The sequence below is a fragment of the Ranitomeya variabilis genome, chromosome 1, assembly GCF_051348905.1.
Source record: "Ranitomeya variabilis isolate aRanVar5 chromosome 1, aRanVar5.hap1, whole genome shotgun sequence".
In the NCBI taxonomy this organism is placed as follows: domain Eukaryota; kingdom Metazoa; phylum Chordata; class Amphibia; order Anura; family Dendrobatidae; genus Ranitomeya; species Ranitomeya variabilis.
The window spans coordinates 297,088,672-297,094,671 of NC_135232.1; positions in this window are offsets into that span (position 1 = coordinate 297,088,672).

Here is a 6,000-nt window from a genome sequence, read left to right on the forward strand (position 1 = left end):
AAGACTTGGCGGTCAAGGATCGGGCCCGCAAGGACCCCACTGCTCACCAGGCCCTGCGCAGGCAGGACATCATCACCACCTTCAAGCTCCGTGGGGGCTGGGGCTTTATCAAAGAACCGGGTCTGTATGCGGAGGTGTTTGTGAACCAGAGGGATGTTGAGTCGCACCTCAGGGAGGGCCACCCAGGCCGGGATCTCTATCCGGGGGATGAAGTCTCATACACCAGGCACTTTGGGGAAAAAGGGTGGTTTGCCCTGAATGTCCACAAGGAGCCAACCCCTGCGATGCCTCCGATTAGGGTGCCAGTGAAGCTGACCCCTGTAGCAAAGGTGTCCCCCTGCGGTCAGCCCGTGGTCGTGGCCAGGACCACCGAAGACACCCCCACGTGCACTATGGTCAAGACCACGACATGCAGCATTGTCACCTCCACCACCCTCGTGGCCAAGGAGGCACCTCTCTCGGTGGGTGGTGCCCGTGCTGCTGCGGAGCTGAAGACTGTGGGTACACAGACCCCCAGATGGGACGACAGACCCCCTTATGCAGTACCAGGCGGCTCGCAATACCCAAAGGGGTTGCCTCCGCCGGTGCTGCCTCCTGGGTGGTTTGAATAAACGTCTTCGTATTCTGAACGTGTAAATAGTTCCTTAACTGTTTGTTCGTTTCCTGTTTTGCTGCTAGACCCGTCCAGGGTTAACTCTTAAAGGGATCCCTTTGTTGACCCGGGATCCCTATTGTTTTGTTTATTTTTCTGAGTTTTTGTTGCACAAGTTTCCAGAACTGCCGCAATCATGAACAGTGCATGATACAAACTTTTTGTAAATAGTTTGCACCTTATTAAAGGTGCTCCCTACTGGTTTTACTTAAAGAAGGACTCTTTGTGAAGATACCACACTGGAACCTTTGCTGAGTATGGACTGGTAGCTTGAGAAGATGTGCTACCTCATAGAGACTTGGTCCCCTCTTAAAGGGGATGTTCATTTGTTGCACTTAAATGGTGATATTGCTTAAGACAGGTAGCAATAATGTTTTGACGAAAGAAAGTGATGATAATGTTTACATGAGAAAGTTATATGTATCCAACTAGTTAATTGAAAAGAAAATGTTTGATAATGTTGATAGACAACGAGGATAGAAGGTGAACCCTGAGTCCTCCTAGGAGCCATATAGAAATGGCTCAGTGCTCTTAAACTGAAAGTAATGTTATGCTCTATACTGTGTATAGTAGTTGAAAAGGCAGTAGGCCCGGGCTGAACGGGGCGGTCCTGTAACAGAAAGGAGAGGCAGAAGGTCTGGTGCCGTTAGGACAGGCGGTCCTGCAGATTTAAAGTAGGAGAATTAAAAAAGTTAAATTGCCTTATAATGTGATTATAAGAAGGTCTTTAGTGGATTCAGAGTGTATGTCCTTAAAGGCAATGTTAAATTATTGTTCGAGCATTTGTACTATGTAGAATACCCGGTTGGGTAAGAAAAGTTATTTATAGCATGTTGCTATGATATCTAACCATGTTTGTAACGTTCAAGTGTCCTCACCTCCCATAAAGGGAAGCTCTGTTTAAGTATACTTATTGTTATTGCACTCAACAAAACTGTATGTCTTTTTGCTAACTTGTATTGTTGTTTTCTTCTCAGTCCCGGAGTACTGTGTTTAACCAGGGGGGAGTGCAGCGCCCCAGAGTCCTGGTCGTTGCAGTACTGTGGCTCCGCCACTATGGGGAGCTATGGTGCGTCTGATGGCACTGAAGGAGGTCATCTGATCAGGTATCACAGACACCAATACATTTCACAGCCGGGCCTCCGGGGGGAGCTAAGGGTTCTATTCACTAGGCCACTCCCCACCATAGTGGGTAAACTGGGGGTCAGGCAGGAAGTTAGATCAGAGGGCTGACTGGGTTGGGGCCAGGCGGTGCCTTGTGGCGGGGGGTGTTGTGGGGGGGGTACGGTGGGGTCTCTGTCAGGGGTGGGATCCTGACAGAGGCTTGGCAACTTGAACGAACGTAACTGGACCGTGCCTGCTCAGGATAGCGGCGGTGCCCAAGGAAGGACCAGAAGCGAGATAGATTGTGCTGAGTGAGAAACGAGATCAAAGCAATAGGAGAAATACCAGTAGGGGTCGTGCTGTAAGATCGAAGCAACACCCTACTGAGGCGCACTACCGGTGGCCGGAACGCCGAGGGAGTATTACAACATCCAGCTTCAATCGATACTCTAAACAGCGGCAGGACAGTCAGTCTAAGGCGGGCTGTCTAACTTAAATCACCTATGCAGTCTTGGGGGGCAACTTGTGGAGAGGGGCGACTCTAGGGTCCCGGAAGAGCTCCGAGCCTACCCGTCAAACGGGTGCCGTCCCAACCAGAACATCAGGGAGGGACGGAGGATTAGCAGAACATCATCTAATCGAGTTGTGAGGGAACTTAAGAAACAGACACAACAGTTGTGGGGACTTTCTGTAAGCACAGCAGGGAAGGACCGCAACACATAGCGCTAGAAGGAAGGCACAGATTTCCACCTGCTAAGAGAACTCTGGAGGTGCCATTGGACCGGCCGGACTTGCGCAGCCTGGTTATCCAGATTCTGGACTGAGGACCCAGAGATCTTCAGTAAAGAGACTGCAACCTGGTGTCCTCGTTATTTACTGCACCGCACCACTACAGCCTCACCACTACCATCATCCATCATATCTATCACTGTACGCCCCTCGGCAGGGTCACGGACTGGGCCTAGCCACCGTGACAACCCCAGAGCAGAGACTCACAGGCCCGGTACCGGGTACCCCTCGGCCCTGCGGCAGTGGGGGGCGCTACAGATGCAGCAGCCATCTTGGGGCTGGAGGTCTCCGTGGAGACCATTGGAACATCACCATCGCATTGCGTTGTTCTGATGGGAGCACTCAGGGAACCCCCTTCCTATATGCAATCTCCTGAACACTATTGACAGTGCTAGCACTGATCGTGGGCGTTGCTGCAGGGCGTCAGCTTTTACACTCACACACGATCGCCACGGTGCTAATCGTGAGGCTGCATGATCGCTGTGCCATACATATACTGTGGTTTACAGGAACGCAGCTCCCTAAAAAAAAAAACTATGCCGGGAAGGGGTTAAAATGAAAAAAAAGCAGCTACAGCAGTATGTGAAACCCATTTATTTTTGTGATTTTTCCCAAGTTTAAACTACTGTATAAAGGTGTGAAATAGAGCAATACCTGACCAACTCACGGGCTGACCGAAGTGTGAAAGTAAACTATGTCCTACAAACTCAATGATCTGCCACTGTCTTAGGTAAACTATTCCTGACCAATTCAACTCTCCCTGCTGTTACATTTGAAATTGTGTATTTTCTCATAAACTCACATGAACTTTTTTGTTCAAAATTGTCACTATTTTTTAGACAATCTTTTCCACTAAATAATTTTATCAAATTGCCCTTTTTTCCAAAAATGGTTTTATGGTTTCACATAGGTCTTCATTGAAGGCCTAACACCTTGCATTGTTCATGTTTCTATGGTGGAAGCAAAGCTGAACTTTGAGATATGAAAAACAGCATAAATGCAGCAAAACCTGCATGTCTGTAAGCTGCTTCTTTTGTTGCCTAAGACTATGCTCACATATAGCATTTTTTCTGCTTTTTTTCTGTAGGCAAAACCTGCTCTCTTGGCAGTAAAGAAGCTACTTACAGAAAGTAGGTTTGTGGCATTGTTGTTGCATAACTGCTGTGTTTCTTGCTGCCTTTCTATCATCAGGTAAATTTGTCTCATAAATGCTGATAAAGTTTAGTATGTAAGCAAAACATGATGCAACTTACTCAGGATTTTGCACCAAAAAATGCAGCAAAACCCGATACCTGCATTTTTTTTACTGTGTTTTTACACTTACTCATTGCTTTCTATGGGTGAAAAACCGCTGCAAAAACGCTGAAGGAAGTGACATACTGCAGTTTTCAAAACTGCTGACGTTTTCCAATAGTCAGGAAAAAACAACAGTATTTTCTCAGGCTTCTATGGCGACCTGATAAATTCCAGTACAATGCAGAAAATTTGAATTAGTGATGAGTGAGTGTGCTCAGCTATCGTATTATCGGAGTATCTCGGGCGTGCTCGAGTAATAATTTTCGAGTCCCCATGATTTGAGGCAGCTAGATAGCTGCAACACAAGTGGGGATGCCTGTTTGTTAGACAGCGGCAACACAAGCGGGGATTGCCTAACAGCCACAAGTCATGCAGCTTCGGAGACTCGAACACATTACTTAAGCACACCCGTGATACTCGGAAAACATCTGAGCATGCTCACTCATCACTACCACTATCCCTTTTTTCCTTTTATTTTCTAAACTGCCACCATATACAGTATGAACCTTTCTCTACATTCTAACAAGCCCCTTAGTGATGGCTGAATTAGTATAAAATTAACTTTAAAGCTCTGCTCACACTATGAAATTTAGTGTTTGACTAGTCAGGATGGTGATGTGTTGAACTTCCAGGACTAATCCTCCCCCTAGGCAAGTGAGCATGGCCCCTGTGAGTGTGAGGAACATGACTTGAAAGTGCAGTGCCACCAAAGGCTCTTTGCAAATCTCACACATATGTGCGGCCTTCTCTGTCCCCGTCCCTGGCAAATCGTAGTAAATCTGGGTGCATGTCCTCGGCTGCCTGAGGAGGCAGCAGTGATGCCAGATACAGACAGCTACGGAGGAACTGCACGTTTACCCGGTGAAGATGTATGGCTGGTCTTACAGCCCTACATGCCATCAATGTTTGCTATATTTACTGTGCCATGTAAAAGTCTGGGTACACTGGTCAAAAATATTGTCAATTGTTATCTTCAACTTTTTCCCAAGAACAAAGTTAATGCTAAAGTTGATTTTAATCAATATTTAATTCAATAATAAGTTCCACAATTGGATGTTCCTGTGCGGAGATAATCTTATAAATGTGCCCCTGCTGTGTACTGTGTAATGGCTGTGTCTGACCGTTCAGGGACATATTCTGATCATACCACAGCTCCTGGGCAGGGAGGAAACAAAAGCGAGTATACAGACAGGACAGCATGGGGATCACAGCTGATTCTTTTTGTGAGGTAAAACATTTCCCTGCATATTTTTTAAAAAATGTTTTACCCCCAAAGATTTATTTGCAATCCCATACGGTTATATCTGTAGACTCTTTTCCTTCCTCCCTGCCCAGGAGCTGTGGTATGATCAGACCATGTTCCTGCACGGTCAGACACGGCCATTACACAGTACACAGCAGGGGCACATTTATAAGATTATCTCCGAACAGGGACATTTTCTATAAACACATCCAATTGTGGAACCTATTATTATTCCAAGATCTATTGATTAAAGTGAACTTTGTTCATGGAAAACCCCTTTAATTGTTCACTATAACAGTAATATTGACCAGGTGTGCCCACACTTTTACATGCCACTGCTGCCATCTTGGGCATACACAGTGCACCGATGAAGCTGGAGATGTTCCCTCCGGTTCATTGCGCATCCCCAGGGAGGGAGAACAAAGTTCGAATGCACAATATTTGAAAAGAAACAGCAGAGAGGTCACTCTTGCAGTTCATGTTATTCACACCCAAAGTAGCATTTTTATATGATTAGAGGGAGAATGAGTCTGGAGAAATGTACAGTCCCTCCTACAACTCTGTATAACCCCACACATCACTGATTAGCAGCTTTCTGCTTGCACTGTATAGTGACAGAGCTGCTAATCAGTGCTGTGGGCATGCTTGGACTAGCATGCACGAGGCTAGTTGTCCTGTACTGATAATCTCTTGCTGACTAAAATGGAAAGAGACAGTCCAACAAGTCACATCACTGGAAGCATGGGCTCTCCCCCTACATTATGCTGCCCATTACACAGCAAAAACCTGGTGACAGATGTCCTTTAAAATCTGCAGAAATGAGGGTTACAAGATATTCATCTTTTAAAAAATTAGTTTGTGTAACTTGGTCGAGCAAACTTTTGTTTTTTTCAAAGCTGATTATCTCTGACCACAC